Source organism: Nycticebus coucang, chromosome 9, assembly GCF_027406575.1.
Source record: "Nycticebus coucang isolate mNycCou1 chromosome 9, mNycCou1.pri, whole genome shotgun sequence".
NCBI classification, from domain to species: Eukaryota; Metazoa; Chordata; class Mammalia; order Primates; family Lorisidae; genus Nycticebus; species Nycticebus coucang.
This window is the reverse complement of record NC_069788.1, coordinates 41,163,915-41,184,484: the sequence shown is the minus strand read 5'-3', so window position 1 is coordinate 41,184,484 and position 20,570 is coordinate 41,163,915. Positions and strand designations below refer to the sequence as shown.

Below are 20,570 nucleotides of genomic sequence, written 5' to 3'. Positions count from 1 at the left end.
CTTTCTTTAAGGCTGCATAACATTCCATGGTATACATGTACCACAATTTGCTAGTCCATTCGTGGGTCGATGGGCACCTGGGCTTCTTCCATGACTTGGCAATTATGAATGGGGCTGCAATAAACATTCTGGTACAGATGTCTTTGTTATATTGTGACTTCTGGTCTTCTGGGTATAAACCTAGTAAAGGAATTATAGGATTGAATGGCAGGTCTATTTTTAGGTCTCTAAGTATTCTCCAAACATCCTTCCAGAAGGAACGTATTAGTGTGCATTCCCACCAGCAGTGTAGAAGTGTGCCCTTTTCTCCACATCCATACCAACATCTCTGGTTTTGGGATTTTGTTATGTGGGCTACTCTTACTGGGGTTAGGTGATATCTCAAAGTAGTTTTGATTTGCATTTCTCTGATGATTAAGGATGATGAGCTTTTTTTCATGTGTCTGTAGATCGTGTGTCTGTCTTCTTTAGAAAAGTTTCTTTCAAGTCCCTTGCCCACCCTGAGATGGGGTCAAGTGTTCTTTTCTTGCTAATAGGTTTGAGTTCTCTGTGGATTCTGGTTATTAGACCTTTATCGGAGGTATAACCTGCAAATATTTTCTCCCATTCTAAGGGCTGTCTGCTTCTTTTACTTACTATGTTCTTGGCTGTGCAGAAGCTTTTTAGTTTGATCAGATCCCAGTAGTGTATTTTTGATACTGCTTCAGTGGCCTGGGGAGTCTTCCTCATAAAATATTCACCGAGGCTGATTCCTTCAAGAGTTTTCCCTGCACTTTCTTCAAGTATTTTTATAGTTTCATGTCTTAAGTTTAAATCTTTTATCCAGTGAGAGTCTATCTTAGTTAATGGTGAAAGGTGTGGGTCCAGTTTCAATGTTCTACAGGTTGCCAGCCAGTTCACCCAGCACCATTTGTTAAATAGGGAATCTTTTCCCCACTGAATGTTTTTAATTGGCTTGTCAAAGATCAAATAACGGTAAGTAGCTGGATCCATCTCTTGGTTCTCTATTCTGTTCCAGACATCTACTTCTCTGCTTTTGTGCCAGTACCATGCTGTTTTGATCACTATCGATTTGTAGTACAGTCTCAGGTCTGGTAGCGTGATTCCTCCTGGTTTGTTTTTATTGCTGAGTAATGTTTTGGCTATTTGAGGTTTTTTCTGATTCCATATAAAACAAAGTAATATTTTTTCAAGATCTTTAAAATATGATAATGGAGCTTTAATAGGAATTGCATTAAAATTATGTATTGCTTTGGGTAGTATGGACATTTTAACAATGTTGATTCTTCCCAGCCATGAGCATGGTATGTTTTTCCATCTGTTAACATCTTCAGCTATTTCTTATCTTAAAGTTTCATAGTTCTCATTGTAGAGATCTTTTACGTCCTTTGTTAGGTATACTCTCAAATATTTCATCTTCTTTGGGACTACTGTGAAAGGAATAGTCCTTGACTGTTTTTTCAGCTTGGTTATTGTTGGTATATATAAAGGCTACAGATTTATGGGTGTTGATTTTGTAGCCTGAGACATTGCTATATTCCTCGATCACTTCTAAAAGCTTTGTAGTAGAATCCCTAGTGTTTTCCAGATAGACGATCATATCATCTGCGAAGAGTGAAAGTTTGATCTCTTCTGACTCTATGTGGATACCCTTGATTGCCTTTTCTTCCCTAATTGGAATGGCTAAAACTTCCATTACAATGTTAAAGAGCAATGGAGACAATGGGCAACCTTGCCTGGTTCCTGATCTAAGTGGAAATGATTTCAATTTAACTCCATTCGATACGATATTGGCTGTGGGTTTGCTGTAGATGGCCTCTATCAGTTTAAGAAATGTCCCTTTCTTTAAATTAACTGAAAGCAAACTCTTTCAAGTTTATTAAGTTTCTTTTTCTTTCCTTATTAACAAATTGCAGTTTGTATATATATATATATATATTTTTTTTTTTTTTTTATTGTTGGGGATTCATTGAGGGTACAATAAGCCAGGTTACACTGATTGCAATTGTTAGGTAAAGTCCCTCTTGCAATCATGGCTTGCCCCCATAAAGTGTGACACACACCAAGGCCCCACCCACCTCCCTCCTTCCCTCTTTCTGCTTCCCCCCCCATAACCATAATTGTCATTAATTGTCCTCATATCAAAATTGAGTACATAGGATTCATGCTTCTCCATTCTTGTGATGCTTTACTAAGAATAATGTCTTACACATCCATCCAGGTGAATACGAAGGATGTAAAGTCTCCATTTTTTTTAATGGCTGAATAGTATTCCATGGTATACATATACCACAGCTTGTTAATCCATTCCTGGGTTGGTGGGCATTTAGGCTGTTTCCACATTTTGACGATTGTAAATTGAGCTGCAATAAACAGTCTAGTACAAGTGTCCTTATGATAAAAGGATTTTTTTTTCCTTCTGGGTAGATGCCCAGTAATGGGATTGCAGGATCAAATGGGAGGTCTAGCTTGAGTGCTTTGAGGTTTCTCCTACTTCCTTCCAGAAAGGTCGTACTAGTTTGCAGTCCCACCAGCAGTGTAAAAGTGTTCCCTTCTCTCCACATCCACACCAGCATCTGCAGTGTTGAGATTTTGTGATGTGGGCCATTCTCACTGGGGTTAGATGATATCTCAGGGTTGTTTTGATTTGCATTTCTCTAATATATAGAGATGAAGAACATTTTTTCATGTGTTTGTCAGCCATTCGTCTGTCATCTTTAGAGAAAGTTCTATTCATGTCTCTTGCCCATTGATATATGGGATTGTTGGCTTTTTTCATGTGGATTATTTTGAGTTCTCTATAGATCCTAGTTATCAAGCTTTTGTCTGATTGAAAATATGCAAATATCCTTTCCCATTGTGTAGGTTGTCTCTTTGCTTTGGTTATTGTGTCCTTAGCTGTACAGAAGCTTTTCAGTTTAATGAAGTCCCATTTGTTTATTTTTGTTGTTGTTGCAATTGCCATGGCAGTCTGCTTCATGAAGTCTTCCCCCAGGCCAATATCTTCCAGTGTTTTTCCTATGCTTTCTTTGAGGATTTTTATTGTTTCATGCCTTAAATTTAAGTCCTTTATCCATCTTGAATCAATTTTTGTGAGTGGGGAAAGGTGTGGGTCCAGTTTCAGTCTTTTACATGTAGACATCCAGTTCTCCCAACACCATTTATTGAATAGGGAGTCTTTCCCCCAAGGTATGTTCTTGTTTGGTTTATTGAAGATTAGGTGGTTGTAAGAAGTTAGTTTCATTTCTTGGTTTTCAATTCGATTCCAAGTGTCTATGTCTCTGTTTTTGTGCTAGTACCATGCTGTCTTGAGCACTATGGCTTTGTAGTACAGACTAAAATCTGGTATGCTGATGCCCCCAGCTTTATTTTTGTTACAGAGAACTGCCTTAGCTATTCGGGGTTTTTTCCGGTTCCATACAAAACACAGAATCATTTTTTCCAAATCTTGAAAGTACGATGTTGGTATTTTGATAGGAATGGCATTGAATAGGTAGATTGCTTTGGGAAGTATAGACATTTTAACAATGTTGATTCTTCCCATCCATGAGCATGGTATGTTCTTCCATTTGTTAATATCCTCTGCTATTTCCTTTCTGAGGATTTCATAGTTTTCTTTATAGAGGTCCTTCACCTCCTTCTTTAGGTATATTCCTAGGTATTTCATTTTCTTTGAAACTATGGTGAAGGGAGTTGTCCTTAATTAGCTTCTTAATTAATTGTCCTTAATTAGCTTCTCATCTTGACTATTATTGGTGTATACAAAGGCTACTGACTTGTGGACATTGATTTTATATCCTGAAACATTACTGTATTTTTTGATGACTTCTAGGAGTCTTGTGGTTGAGTCTTTGGGGTTCTCTAAGTATAAGATCATGTCGTCAGCAAAGAGGGAGAGTTTGACCTCCTCTGCTCCCATTTGGATTCCCTTTATTTCCTTGTCTTGCCTAATTGTATTGGCTAGAACTTCCAGCACTACGTTGAATAGTAAAGGTGACAGAGGACAACCTTGTCTGGTTCCAGTTCTAAGAGGAAAAGCTTTCAGTTTTACTCCATTCAGTAAAATATTGGCTGTGGGTTTGTCATAGATAGCTTCAATCAGTTTTAGAAATGTGCCACCTATGCCTATACTCTTCAGTGTTCTAATTAGAAAAGGATGCTGGATTTTATCAAATGCTTTTTCTGCATCTATTGAGAGGATCATGTGATCTTTATTTTTGCCTCTGTTAATATGGTGGATAACGTTTATGGACTTGTGTATGTTAAACCAGCCTTGCATCCCTGGGATGAAGCCTACTTGATCATGATGAATGACTTTTTTGATGATAAGCTGTAATCTATTGGCTAGGATTTTGTTGAGAATTTTTGCATCTATATTCATGAGTGAGATTGGTCTGAAATTCTCCTTTTTGTTCGGGTCTTTTCCTGGTTTTGGTATCAGGGTGATGTTTGCTTCATAGAATGTGTTGGGGAAGATTCCTTCTTCCTCAATTTTTTGGAATAATTTCTGCAGTACAGGAATAAGCTCTTCCTTGAAGGTTTGATAGAATTCTGGAGTGAAGCCATCTGGACCGGAATTTTTTGGTTGGAAGATTTTTTATTATTTCTTTTATCTCAGTGCTTGAACAGTTTGTATATTTTTACATTGGGGATTCATATCTTTTACTTACTTATTTTGTCATTTATATTGCAATCATTTTTTCCCGGTTTGCCAAACATCTTTGAATTCTGTTTACAGTTTCTGCCTTTGCTTTTATGCTGAGAAAGTCATTCCTTACTTTTGAAATCAGACAAATACCTCTTTTTTTTCCTTTTCAGAATATTACCAGAGTATAGACATTTTGGTTAGATGAATTGCCATTGTACAGTATGAGTCAAAGTTATGACTATGCCCCTCACCCAGATAGTATGCCTTGTACCCACTATGTGTGAATTTATCCGTTCACGCCTTCCCCCACAACCTGCTTGATTTCCTTTGAATTTTGCTACCATATGAGCACATTAGTGTTGATAATACTTAATATTTCCCTACAGCTCTTTCGGACTCACACTGTAAATCTAACCCTTTACAAGAAACTGTTTTGGTATACAGATGAAGAAAGAATTTCACCTAACTGGTTTTAGTTGTTAAATGTCTGGGAATCATTTACTGTTATTACCCTTCTACACTTAAGTGGTATGAAGTGTAGTTTTTATCTTGCACTGTATTCTTACATGTCTTGAGCTCTAATCTAGACTTTGGATGATTCCCTAATTACCTTATCTGCCAGTTTAGTCCTGCATTAATGCCATACTACTTTAGCATGAAGTACTAATTTTAAAACCTAGTTGTAACAGACCCATCACTTATTTGTATTTGTGTTTTTTATTAGGTTGTATTTTGGGAAGGGGGAGAGGATATTTCCATTTATTTATTCTCTTAGAAAGGTTTTAAGATAACTTAGTCAAAAATTTAAAAAAGACATTTTTGAGTAGTCCTATGTTAAATTTATAGGTTAAGATGGGAAGAACCATTTTTATAATATTAAATTTTCCCATCTAGAAATGTCTTTCCATTATTCAGTGACCCATAAAGATTTATAGTTTCTTTACATTAAAAACTATAGATTTATTACCTTTATTCCTAGGTAGGTACCTGTTGTTTGTGGGAGAAAGCAAAAAAGGTTAAAAGCTCCAGCAGATCTCCCTAGCATGCTCACCTCATAGGCATGCTATTTGTGGGCACACACCATCCTGCACCTCCAGTCTTTCCCCCTGACTTCTATCTCATCTCTAATGGCATCAGGTGCATCACAGAAGGGGGTCCTTGGTAATGTGGCTAGGATGGACTACGTATAAAGAAGAAGTGTGGATCATAGGTTGTTACTAGATATTTTACAGTTTTTTATTGCTACTATGAGTGGAATGGAATTTTCTACCCATTATACTAACTGGTTATTTTGGATATATAAGAAAGTCATTCATTTGTGTGTGTGTGTGTGTGTGTATATATATATATATATATACATACACAGTGTTGAATCTGCCTATCTTCCTTAGAGAGTTCTCATTAGTTCTATATTTTTTCATTTCATGTCTTGGGTACGTTACCCACCTGCAAGTAATCTTTGGCTACTTTTCTCCAATATTTATTACATCTAATTCTTGTTTACCACCTCCCAGCCCCAGTCCTTGCTTCCCCCTGCCATCAGAACTTTTAGAGAATCTAGAGCGATGTTAAACAGAGTGGATTAACAGGGTGACCTATTGGTTGTGTGGGGGGGTGCAGTCAGATGGGACTGCACTCAGATGGGACTCACACTTAGTTTAATCCCCACCCCCATTCTTCCTATCTTAATAATACTCTTATCCTTGAATTTATGTTTTGTTTTGTTTTTTCCCCCGAACCCCCTTACAAGAAAAATAAACTTATGCTTTTAAATTAAGGTCTGAGAACAATGAAGCAAGCCCATGAACTGAAGAGAGGTGCAGAATATGGGTGTCCACCATTCCTTACCGCCCAGAAGCACAGAATTCAGTGGACTCATGATGCACAAGAGTTACCACACTCAAATCAAGTACAAGGTGACTATGTCTATGACTAAGGAGAGCTGCTGACAATCCAGAGAGACCATGCTCTCTTTTCAAATCAGAACTTGCTTCAACTGTAACTAGCAAGAAGGCCACCTAAATGCCCACCAACCCGGAAATGGATTAACCAGCTGTGGTATATGTATACCATGAATACTATTCAGCCATAAAAAGATGGAGACTTTACATCTTTTATATTAACCTGGATGGAGGTGGAACACATTCTTGTTAGTAAAGTATCACGAATGGAGATGCAAATATCCAATGTATTCAATTCTAATATGAAGCCAATTAACAATCTAATTCATGACCATATAAGACAAAGATTCAATTCAAGGTGGAGGGAGGGGGAATGGGAAATGGGGGATAAAAAATTGGTGTGCTCCCAGTTAATGGGCACAATGTTAGGGTATATAGCACACCTCTTAGGTGTACAATTCTAACAAATACAAACAGTGTAATCTGGTTGTTTGTACCCTCACATTAACCTGAAATTAAAAAAAAATAAAAAATAAAAAATAAAAGTAGAAAGAAGGCAAAGGTATGTCGAGAAGCACTAATAACCAAGGAACTCCATCATATCCTTTTCTACACCTATTTCTCTGAATTAGTCATGCTGACAATAGTGACATATAAAGAAAGGGAAAGACAGGGAAACTCACAGTTCCTTTCCCATAAGTCCTTCTTTACTCATCAATAAGCCAAAGGTAGAGGGTGTCAGTAGATTGTGTATCAATTAGTAAAACAGAGACAATTAGTTTTAGACAACATTTCCACTATGTTAGTAAGAACTAAATTCATATATACAAATGAGCTACCAAATGTCAATTGCATAATTTTGGTGATTACCAAGTTCAGGTGGCATAAGAGATTTAAAAAAAAAAAAAAAAGACCACCACTATAGTACAATATAAAAATGAATGGTAAAATTCATGACAATAATCAATGTAACACACCTTCTGGGTGCAGGACACAACTACAACAAGGACCTCATCTAACAACACAAACATTGTAACCTAATCATTTGTACCCTCATCTGAAAAAAAAAATTAATTTGGCTGGGTGCAGTAGCTCACACCTGTAATCCTAGCACTCTGGGAGGCCAAGGCAGGTAGACTGTCTGAGCTCAGCAGTTTGAGACCAGTCTGAGCAAAAATGAGACCCCATCTCTACTAAAAATAGAAAAAGCCAGCCACATGTTGTGGCAGGTGCCTAAAGTCCCAGCTAATCAGGAGGCTGAGACAAGAGGTTCACTTAAGCCTAAGAGTTTGAGGTTGCTGTAAGTTATGACACAATGGCTCTCTACCCAGGGTGACACAGTAAGACTCTGTGTCACAAAAAAAAAAAAAAAGACCAGTTACATTTGTGTTTGAATTAGAACTATGCAAAAAAAAAAAAAAAAAGGTAGTTATGCATACTTTTCACAAAAACAAGCAAAGAAAAAAATAAGGTTGACTACTAGAGAGACTGAGACTTTGAATCTCTTTATGCCATAATCCTTATTTCTTAAGAAAATATAAGTTATCAGCCTGAGCAAGAATGAGACTCTGTGTCTACTAAAAATAGAAAAATCAGCCAGATGTTATGGTGGGCCCTTGTAGTCCTAGCTATTCTGGAGGCTGAGACAAGAGGATCGTTTGAGCCCAAAGTTTGAGGTTACTGTGAGCTATGATGCCACAGCACTCTACCCAGGCAGAGTGAGACTCTGTCTCAAAAAAAAAAATAAAAATAAAAAACTAATTTAAAAAATTAAAAGTTTCATTTTTATTAAACTTATAAAAATGTTATATAGCAACTGAGAAAGGATATTTCTTTTAAGGCTTTAATGGCACTTTGCTCTTTGAATAAAGGGTCTCACATTTTCATTTTTGCCCTGTGCCTCACAAATTATGTAGCCAGCCCTGGGGGTCATAAAGGGTATTTTTTAATTTTAGTATTTACTGGAGAACTGTCTTTGTTTATCTCCATTTATAAAATGGGTGACTACAGTATTGTTACTGATAGTAAAAGACCGGGTACACATACATGTCTATCAAAGAAAATCAGTAAAATAAAATTGTGGCATTTTCATTCAATGGAATACTGAATAAACGTAAAGAAGAACAAGGAACTTCTACATGTACTACTAAGGGAATACTATAGGAAATACTGCTATTGATAATTGAAAAAAGGTATATGAATACGTGCAACCCTTTTTTTTTTTGAGCGTCTCACTTTGTCACCCTCGGTAGAATGCCATGGCGTCACAGCCCATAGCAAGCTCAAACTCTTGGGCTCAAGCGATTCTCTTGCCATGGCCTCCCTAGTAGCTGGGACTACAGGCACCCTCCACAATGCCTGCCTATTTTTATAGACAAGGTCTTGCTGTGGCTCAGGCCGGTCTCAAACCTGTGAGCCCAGACAATCCAACTGCTCAGCCTCCCAGATGTGGAACCATTTTTTAATAAAAAGGGAGGCAATAATAATATGTATTTGTAATACCTCCTCAAAATATTAAATGAAGAAAATCAACTACCAGGTTTCGGGATGGAAGACTGGGGTACTAGGTTAAGGACTAGGTCATAAAATTAGATTTTTATGTCCCCTTGACCACCAGAATATCTTTTCATAGTCAGTGCCAGAGAAACATCTTGCCTATTTACAACATGGCTATTCATAATGCCAGTTTGGGGCAGAACCATGGTTTGTGAGAAAGCTTTCTTATCATATAATGTTGGATATATACTCCAAGATACCCGTTTAAAAATAAGCTGTGCATATTTACACAATGCAATATTACATATCCCTGTTATAATCAGGGGATATGTATTAGAATACAAATAGAGCCCAGAAAATTGTCCTGTACAATGTAGAAGTAAATCTTGTAAAATTAGGGCAATACAACTTTTTTTCTAGTAGTCTTTATTCTTAAAAAAAAAAAGAGGCAAGGATAATATTAATCAAAGGAGACACATCTACACAGCTGACCACACACTAAACCAGCAGTTCTCAACCTGTGGGCTGCAACCCCTTTGTGACAATGAAAACACACTGCGGCACTAGGAAGGTTGAGAACAGCTGCACTAAACCAAGAATCCTAAGTGATTGTGAGGAGGCCATTTTCTTCTTCTTGTTTTTTTGCAGTTTTGGCCGGGGCCGGGCTTGAACCTGCTACCCCTGGTATATGGGGCCAGTGCCTACATCCCCTCCACACTATCCACCACATAAGAATTGTATCCATTCTTGTTTGAGAACATTGGCTTCTCAGGGTTAAAGGCAAACAAACAAACTGTATTGTATTCTATATGCATTACTGAAGGGTATTTACTTTATTCAGAATTTTTATAAAATTAAGATCTTGTGAGAAAATAATATTTTGTTTTCTCCAAAGGAAAAGTGAAAGACTACAGGCAACTGTAACTTATACTCCAATTCCCCCACCAGGCGCAAGGTGGTGGTGCACTGGACGGGGCTCTGGCTGTGGAGTGGGTTCGAGATAAGCCCCAGACTATGCTGATCACTTTCCACAATTCTTCCAGAGCTTTCTTCCTTCTTTGCCTACTTCAGGACTGGCCCATTTCATCCCGTCCATTGGGATGTCTTCCCTGACATGACTCCCCCAGCTCAGGTTAGTGTCCCTCTTCAGTGTTTCTATAGCATCTGCTGAAACCTCCCAACATGTCACTTGTTTTACTGTGCTGTCACCTTCTGTTGAAGTGTCTTTCTCCTCTATTAGGGCATAAGATCCTCCAAGGCAGAAACTACCTATACCTGTATGCTTTCCTTCCCCAGTGCCTAAGACACACTTAGCAGTCTCTTAATAAATGCCTACTTAATGCCACGTCATTTACAGTAGCTAAAGAAGTTAGGCTTCAAGGGCAATTAGGACTAATCTTAATATCTGGTTAGAGAAATAAGTCTGAGAAAAGCTAGCCTTCTTGTCTAGGCTAGTCTAGACTAATTAGTACCATCTGCATTAGGCCTTTAAGGCCCATGGGCCAAGCCAGAAGAAAGTACACTTCTTTGCGGTATTCTAATGCCTTTATCTATTAATGAACTCCCCCACTCTAAATCTTTGTTTCTGCTCCACAGGGCACTTACTTTACTCAAAACAGTTGCCTAGTTCAAAAGCCCTTCACAGCCCCGATTTCCAACTCAACTTATTTTCTCAGAAGTTTTACAGCACTCTAAACATATTGTTACAATCTCAATATACTCAAAATACTGTTATAATGACAGTAGCAATCACAGACAACCTACTTCTATTTACTGCCTTCTGCTCCTCTGAGGGAAACAAGTGTGACTCATTTTTATTGCTACATAATTAGCACTTTTATAATGCTCCATAATATTTATTGAATTCTTCAAGGTCCAGCTCAAAACACCATTCTGCACAAGTCTAATCGTACTAGGCAAGAGGATATGTTGGGTCTCTTTACAGCCCAACTCAATCTATAACCTTTACCCACACTCGTTTGAGCCATTGTCTCCTCTCCACTCCACATATCTCCATACACTGCCACTATGCTTGGCCAGCTACTTGGAAATACAGTAAATTTCCTGGTGGAAGGAGCCCCTTTCACAGTCTTTTTTTTTTTCCTTTTATTAAGTCATATACACATAGATCAAGAATACATTTATGGATATGTGGGGTACAATGTGTTGAGTTTTTTAATACAATTTGGAGTGCTTACATCAAACTAATATAGATTTTGCCTCATTTACTTGATTATTGTGTTAAGACATTTATGTTCTATACTTGATAGACTTGACTTGTACCCTTGCAATATGCTCCATAGGTGTGGTCCCACTGTTTACCCTCCCTCTATCAAACTTACCCCCCCACTCCCTTCCCACTCCATTTCTTTCCTTCATCCTGGGCTATAGTTGTGATCTATCTTACATAAGAAAGTGTGAGTAAATATAAATTGGTTTCATAAAAGTACTGAGTACATTGGATACTTTTTCTTCCATTCTTGAGACACTTTACTTAGGATAATATGTTCCAGCTCCATCCATGTAAACATAAGAGAGGTAAAGTCTCCATCTTTTTAAAGGCTGCATAGTATTCCCCCTTTTACAGTCTTTCCGCTTTGTGCCAGTCATGTGTTTGCTTTCAGCTCCATTTCTTCCCTTGCTTGACACTAAACCCTTGCAAACTACAGTTCTCAGATTTCTCTTACCAGGTTGGCTTTTGGTTCTACCAAGAGAAGAAACTGGTAGGAGACTAGAAGATGGGAGGAAGGAAAAAACATACATGCTTTTCTATCTGCTTCTGGTAGTACTGAAGATAGCAGCTCATGGATATGGGCTCTCATGGTCCTATTCAAATTCACAATCACAGTAGTCCCCACTTACCTTCAGTGGATACATCCTGAAACCCTCCAGTGAATGCCAAGCCTCAGAAAGTACAGAACCCTCTATACACTGTTGTTTTTCCCCCCTACACGGTAATAAGCAGGTAGCATATTCAGCACAGATACCCTGGACCAAAGGACGATTCATATTCCCAGAGGGACAGAGTGGGACAACACAAGACTTCATCATGCCACTCATAATAGTATGCAATTGAAAATTTATAAATTGTTTATTCATGGAATTTTCCATTTAATATTTTTGGACCAGATTTGACTATAGGTGACTAAAACCTCAAAAAGGAAAGTGACAGATAAAGGAAGACTACTTACTAACAAGATACTAGAATAAAAAGCCACCAATCTTTCTGAATTCAGGCTGGCAAACACAGAGATAACATTTAATGGCCTAAAACTGGCAATAGGATCTTCTTCTCATTCTTTCTTTGAAAGGGTTAAAGAGTCTTGAATTTTGAACTTAGAGCTCCACACTTTGGTCATTACACCTTAAATAGAGAGTTAGAACCAAAGATAAGGATGGAGAGGGACTTACAAGAGCTTACATTTTCTAGAAGAACCAGGAAACTGTAGGAAGAGAAACCAGACTCCTGTAATGCTAAATACCACATTGTAATAATCAGTGTAAAGTGTTTACTGCTCCCCCAAGTCTTACGGAAAGCATATTCTCTATTCATCTAGAAGACTTATACAAAGAAAAGAGCTATTTTAAAAAGAAAAAGAAATGCAAATGGAACTTAAATATGAAAAGATGCTCAATTTCTCTGATAAGGGAAATACATTTAAAACTGCAATGGGGTATCATTTTTTTACCTATCAAACTGGCCAAAATCTGGAATTTTTTTTTTTTTATTAAATCATAGCTATGTACATTAATGCGATCACGGGGCACCATACACTGGTTTTATAGACCGTTTGACACAGTTTCATCACACTGGTTAACATAGCCTTCCTGGCATTTTCTTAGTTACTGTGTTAAGACATTTATATTCTACATTTACTAAGTTTCACATGTACCCTTGTAAGATGCACCGCAGGTGTAATCCCACCAATCACCCTCCCTTCGTCCACCTACCCCCTCCCTTCCCTCCCTTTCCCCCTTCCCCCTATTCTGAGGTTATAACTGGGTTATAGCTTTCATGTGAAAGCCATAAATTAGTTTCATAGTAGGGCTGAGTACATTGGATACTTTTTCTTCCATTCTTGAGATACTTTACTAAGAAGAATATGTTCCAGCTCCATCCATGTAAACATGAAAGAGATAAAGTCTCCATCTTTCTTTAAGGCTGCATAATATTCCATGGTGTACATATACCACAATTTATTAATCCATTCGTGGATCGATGGGCACTTGGGCTTTTTCCATGACTTAGCAATTATGAATTGGGCTGCAATAAACATTCTGGTACAAATATCTTTGTTATAATGTGATTTTTGGTCTTCTGGGTATATGCCTAGTAGAGGAATTATAGGATTGAATGGCAGATCTATTTTTAGATCTCTAAGTGTTCTCCAAACATCTTTCCAAAAGGAATGTATTAATTTGCATTCCCACCAGCAGTGTAGAAGTGTGCCCTTTTCTCCACATCCACGCCAACATCTCTGGTCTTGGGATTTTGTGATATGGGCTAATCTTACTGGAGTTAGGTGATATCTCAAGGTAGTTTTGATTTGCATTTCTCTGATGATTAAAAATGATGAGCATTTTTTTCATATGTCTGTAGGCCGTGCACCTGTCTTCTTCAGAGAAGTTTCTCTTCAAGTCCCTTGCCCAGGCTGCCATGGGATCACCTGTTCTTTTCTTGCTTATATGTTTGAGTTCTCTGTGAATTCTGGTTATTAAACTTTTGTCGGAAACATAACCTGCAAATATCTTCTCCCATTCTGAGGGCTGTTTGCTTTCTTTAGTTACAGTGTTCTTGGCTGTGCAGAAGCTTTTTAGTTTGATCAGGTCCCAGTAGTGTATTTTTGAAGCTGCTTCAATTGCCCGGGGGTTCCTCCTCATAAAATACTCGCCCAGACCAACAAAATCCAGAAGTTTGACAATATGCTCAATTGGAAAGGTTATGGAGAAAACACTCTTTATCATACAATGGCAGTGAGAATTTAAAAATGGTATAATCCTTATGAAAGCGAATTTGGCAATATTTAGCAAAATTATATGTGGACTTACCCTTTGATCATACCCTCTGATCCCTCCTCTAGGACTCTCCCAATGATATACTGGTGAAAATAGGAAAAGACTTACACACAAGGCAATACCACTATTTACAGGAGCAGAAGACTACAAACAACCCAAATGGTCTATCAGTAGAGAACTATTTCCATAAACTATGGTGTATCTATCCTGATGAGTACCCTACAGCTATAAAAAGAAATGAAAAGTATCTTTCTACATAGCTAGCTCCAAAATAAGTGGTAAGTATAGAAAAGCAAAGTGAAAAAAGTATTTATAATATATAGTATGCTACCAATTATTTAAGAAGATTAGGGGCATATTAAAATATAAATAACAATTGTAAAGATGCGGAAACAACCAAGTGCCCATCAACCCATATGGATTAATAAACTGTGGCGTATGTATACTCATAGAAAAAGACAGAGACTTTGTATGTTGGTATTTACCTGGATGAATTCTGAGAACATTCTCCTTAGTAAAGTATCTCAGCATGGAAAAGCAAGCATCCCATGAACTCAATACTAAGTTGAAACTAGTAGATTAACCACAGGCCCACATGAGAGAAAAATATAATTAAATCCAAGAAGGTGGGGGGGGGGGTTCAGTATATGGCACACCTCCTGAGTGAAGGACTTAAGTACAACTAGGACTTTACCTTACAAATGCAAACAATGGAACCTAATCGTATGTACCCTCATATTAATCTGAAACTTAAAAAAAAAAAAAAAAAAGAAAATAATTACACCAATAAATATATATAAAGAAATACATTTTCCCATTTTTTAATTGAAGGAAGAAAAATGAGGAAAAAGCAATTATAGGGGTAAAGGAGCAGAAATAAAAGATTGATTTCTCTGAATGTATCTTTTGTTGACTTGATTTTGAAAGAATGTATTTCATACAGTCATAAAACAAAAAATTTATAAAAACAGTTCCTAAATGTTGAAAGTGAAATGAAATAGATAAGTCTTATTATATACTGAAATGGTGGCATAACCACATAGAGAATCAGTTCAAGTGACTTTAAAACATAATCATTTTACTGTGTATCTCTAGTGATAGAAGGACCCAAAAATAATTGCAAAAATCTTAAACTATTTTCAGTAAGCATATAGTCTGTAATATATTGATACTGTTATTCTAAGGCTGTTTTGTATGAACTGGGGCTAAACCAAATGTATCATTGCACTCCATCACTGATAACCAAATGGAGATGAGAGAAAGATTAAACAAAAACCTTATAGTGTTGAATCTGAATTGGATGTATCAGCATACATTCATGATATATTTTATCTATTCAATATGTATAACATATAAATAAATATATATTTGTTATTATATCATAGCTGTGCACATTAATGCAATCGTGGGGTACGATATACTGGTTTTATACACAATTTGAAATGTTTTCATCAAACTGGTTAACATAGCCTTTGTGGCATTTTCTTAGTTATTGTGTTAACACATTTATACTCTACACTTAGTAAATTTCACATGTACCCTTGTAAGATGCACCGTAGGTGTGGTCCCACCAATTAAAAAAAATAAACAAATAGGGCGGCGCCTGTGGCTCAGTCGGTAAGGCGCGGGCCCCACATACCGAGGGTGGCGGGTTCAAACCCGGCCCCGGCCGAACTGCAAAACCAAAAAATAGCCGGGCGTTGTGGCGGGCGCCTGTAGTCCCAGCTACTAGGGAGGCTGAGGCAGGAGAATCGCTTAAGCCCAGGAGTTGCAGGTTGCTGTGAGCTGTGTGAGGCCACGGCACTCTACCGAGGGCGATAAAGTGAGACTCTGTCTCTACAAAAAAAAAAAATAAAATAAAATAAAAAAAAATAAACAAATAAATATATTTAAATGTTGTTCCTAGTTCTATCTACTGAAAGGCTAGAAACAGTGACAAACACAGTAGCAAGGATCATTTCTAGTATCTACACTGCGGTTTATAAACAGTGTCTACACTGTTTCCCATTAAACAGAACCAAGGCTTATTAAAGAAATGATTGATTCCAGATCAAGGGCGGGAAATGTACAGGATGGACCTGATACATCTTGTCATGCCAGAAAACAAAGAACTAGGGAAGACTACTGAAGTCATATGTCAAAAGGGATAAAGAGCCAATCTGAAGACGCTAAAGGTGGGACAAGTTGAATATCATTAATAATAAGCACAAGTGATTTAAAAAGTCAAATGTTTTAATCCCATAATTCAAAATGTACTCACCTGCCCCTAAAACACTCCAGAAATAAATCTTATTGATTACTACTGGAGGATGCTAGGAATCACCTCTTTATTCTGAAAACTGAAAATATTATCCTTCTTTTCCAGGACAAATTACCTCTCAGGATTGCCAAATGAGTGTTAAGGAAAATTTTCTCTTTCTAGCAACTAAATGAAGAAGAAATGACAGAATGAGAACATAACCATTTTGCAGTCCAAATTTATGAAATAACGGATCTAAGAAATAATCATCAATGGGTGTGAACATCTAAGAGAGTGACAACCGGAGATTTTCTGTGCTTCTTAATAACTAACTCATAATACTACCTAGGGAGTATTATAAAAAAAAAAAAGTTGAATTTGATTAAGCCTTTATCTAACTACCAAGATACAAGAAATGACAAGAATAAACAAGCTAAGCATTGCCATGAGGATTCAATGACCAAGACCCAGGCTGTCAGAGACTCTATAGGACAAAACCTAGTTTCTGCAACAAATGAATTATAATTGGAAAGAGAAAAAAATAAAGAACAAGAAATACAGACGAGACAGACAAGTAAAAGGAAGGGAAACTATACATTTAAAGTTTAAGAATCATACATAACAGCTATTTGCATAATATGAACCTTATCTTCATTTAAACCACCTAGAAAGCAAATATTCTTACTACTTTGAAGTGATTAGGAAAATTTGAACACTGACTGGCTATTTAATACCCTTAAGGAATTGCTGTTCAATTTGAGAGTACTACAATGGTATTATGATTATGGCTACAAAAATGAGGCCATACTTTTAAAAATACTCAATGAAATGTTTATGGATGAAATGATAACATGTCTGAGACTGGCTTCAAAATAATCTGATAAAGAGGAAGTAGATCTTGGGCAGCGCCTGTGGCTCAAGGAGTAGGGCGCCGGTCCCATATGCTGGAGGTGGTGGGTTCAAACCCAGCCCCGGCCAAAAACCAAAAAAAAAAAAAGAGGAAGTAGATCTCATACAGATTAACTAGCTTGGGTGTGAATTGCTACATCTTTAAACTGGGTGATAGAAACTATTCCCTCTACTTGAATAACTAGTAAGTATTCAAAAAAGTGAATTTAAACACAAAATTAAATGAAAAGAAGATTTGGCAATCATGAACAAGTGAAAGGACTTGGCAAATGCTATGTACATATCACAAACTGGGCTGCCATGGCAAAGCAAACACATTCTTTGGGAGAGTGAACACTTATAAAACAACGGTCACGTCTCTTCTAATTATTTCTTCCACACCTCACTAGTAAGAAAGGTTAGGATTTCCTACAAATGCCTCCTAACAGAGAAGAGACAGTCCTCACAGGCTGACTCTTCCAGAAGAGAATACATCCCAGCAAGATCTAGACACAGGAGAAGGGGCTATCTGGGCAGTGTGAGCCAGCTGAGGCACTTCTCATGGATATACGTACGAACCTGGAGGAGTTCAGAGCTTGCCCACGAACCTGTGCAAGGGAAGCAGCATGAGGCATGACATGCTGTCGTCAAAAATGAAAAAGAAACCCTCAGATGGTTAAAGAGGACTACAATTTCATACTGCTAACAAGGTTATTTGTATTTATGTTATTTCCTGTCATTATTACTCATGTTAAGTAATAACATTAAAAATCTCCCATCCACATGCTAACTAACCAACCTTGCTTAGTTTCTGAGATCAGAAGAGATCAGGTATGTTCAGGTTTAATATTATTATAGACAGTAATATTAAAAACTGATTTTTAAAAAAATTCAAATAGTTTAAAAGTCATTTTTAAGGCCTACAAATGACTAATTAAAGGAACTTAAACTGTGAAAGGAAGACCAGAAACTGAATCAAAGAGGTTCCAAATCTAGAAACATAAAAGTAGGCTTTGAGACGCTAGCTATTTATGATGACATTATTTTAGCTTTCCTTTTCTTTTTCCTGTGAAAGTCTGGAGTTTATATCAATGGTTCTCAAGAGAGGAGTGCACATTTCACAAGACATATGAAGAAGTAAGAAGTACACATCCACAGTTCAAAAATAACTCCAGATGATACTGACATATCTGTGCCCCCACTACAGACAGTTCCCTGATTACAAATGAGATAGGTTTTGTAGGTTCTTAAGCTAAATTTGTATATAAGTTGGAATGGATACATCTATCTATTACCTGTGATAGCCTCAATTCATAAGTGCAAACTGTACGGCAGTCAGATGTTTATAACTCGGAGACTGCCTACAGAGGACCACTCTTTTCTGAGAGGGCCCTGTAGAGTGGCTGGCCAAGGCCTATGTAGTCCTGAGATAACCATCATGGAAAGCTAGCTATTTTAAAGAGCTCTGTAAACTAAGTAGAACTGCAATGTCAAAAAGAAGATAATGAGATCCCCTTGAATTCTCTTACACTCATACCACTGCCCAGTATAGGATGGCTTTAAGCTGTAAGGAGGGTCCCTAGGAGGACCAAGAGAGATCCCTCTGCAGACTACCTGCTGGCAAGTGCATGCACCTATCTGCCTACCTGCTCCCATTTGGTTGAAGGACAATGACAGGCAGATGATTTCCATGCTCTGTGGAGTTAAACTTGTGAGCATCATTGAAAAAGGCTTGAAGAAAAACGTTTGACGAGACACCAAAACCACTTCTGGTATCTCTGTAATCTTCTTTTGTCCCGACATGTCTGAAATTATGGCTCCTGCTAATGCTGACAAAACATGCAGACCAACGACAGCATCCCTCACTACGACCATTCCTGAGTTTCATTCTTGTAATGCCTTTCACACCAGATAGACCTGTTTCTTTGGTAATTGCAGTGTCCACAAATCTGTTCTTCCTCTAGTAAAAAGGGGGAACTGATAAATGTACATGGCATCTTTTCTGCAGCATGTTTAAAATTGCAGTGCATGGGGCTGAAATGAGTAGCCAAATGCTACCCCTCTTGTGAATATGAAGAGTCTTGGTTTCTGGTTTTTTTTTTTTTTTTGGTTTTTGGCCGGGGCTGGGTTTGAACCCGCCACCTCCGGCATATGGGACCGGCACCCTACTCCTTGAGCCACAGGTGCCGCCCGAAGAGTCTTGGTTTCTAAGACTTATCACTAAGGATTCTCTTAACTATACACTACACAGTGAGGCCCACAGTCTATAGAAGAACCTGGGTGGCTGGTGAAAAAGGGTCCCCTTTCCCTGTCCCTCCATTACCATAATTCCATATAGCCTGCAGAATTAAAAGACAGACCATAATATTAAGTGATGCTTCAAAAATGTTTATTTTCTAATTATTTTAAAGTCACAGAATTATGAACCTTTATATTTAATATTAAAAAATTACGTCTATAACAAAAATAAGACCAAAATAATCATTTATTTGAGCTCTAAAAGTTCAACTATTGGAAAACTTTCCACTCCTGCTACTAAATTAAATTTACCTAAATAAAGGATTATGTTTCATACACAGCAGGAGAAGAATTAGTAAAATTTGTGAGTTACATTCATCTTTCCCATTATAGTTATTACTATGCTTTTAGGACATGTGTTAATATGTGTGTCTCAATGTGGACAGAACTTGGGAATGAGAAGAAACATGAGTCCCTTTGTAAAGGCACAGAATTCTATTTTAGGTAACACAAGGCAGGGGCATCTCATCCCCCACACCTACTGCAGTAAGGGTACACATTCAAGGATCTAATTAGTCTATGATCTTTATAGGAAGTGAGTAAAAACCCATGGGCATGGGAAAAAGAGAAGAAGAATAACAAGGCTGGATGGGAAAAGCCTCTCATGATACCCAGAATGTCAAGACCTAGGAAGGACTGTACATAATGTCCAAACTAAATATACCTAAAATAAAACCAAAATACAACAGAAAGCAACCCAACAAGCAACTAAACAAAATTAGAAATACCGTTTCTAAAGATCAATCAGACAGTATTTACACCCAATAGCTTAACTTTTACAATGACAATTCAGTCATTCTGGTTTATTTAAATTATCTGCAGGCACTTTCTTAAGGTGAACTTAGCTAAACCAGGCAAAGATGAACTCACACATTCATGAAAAGAAGATACTCCCCCAGTTGAGCACACCATTCATATCAAATCAAAGGCCAAAATACCTGCATGGTTTGTGAAGTATGAATAGCCAATCAATATTATATTGACTTCCTCCCTGAACTCAGCCACCATTAAATATAGAAAACTCTTACGAAGACAGGCTTTGCTTATCATAAGCATCCTCCTACATATCAAATCTGAATGAATC

General features: G+C 37.4%; 1 protein-coding gene across 2 annotated transcripts in view; it reads right to left on the bottom strand.

Annotated features, from left to right (window-relative positions):
- Positions 1–20,570, bottom strand: part of BTBD9 (BTB domain containing 9) — a 478,407-nt gene that overhangs the window by 164,035 nt on the left and 293,802 nt on the right. The window lies entirely within an intron of this gene.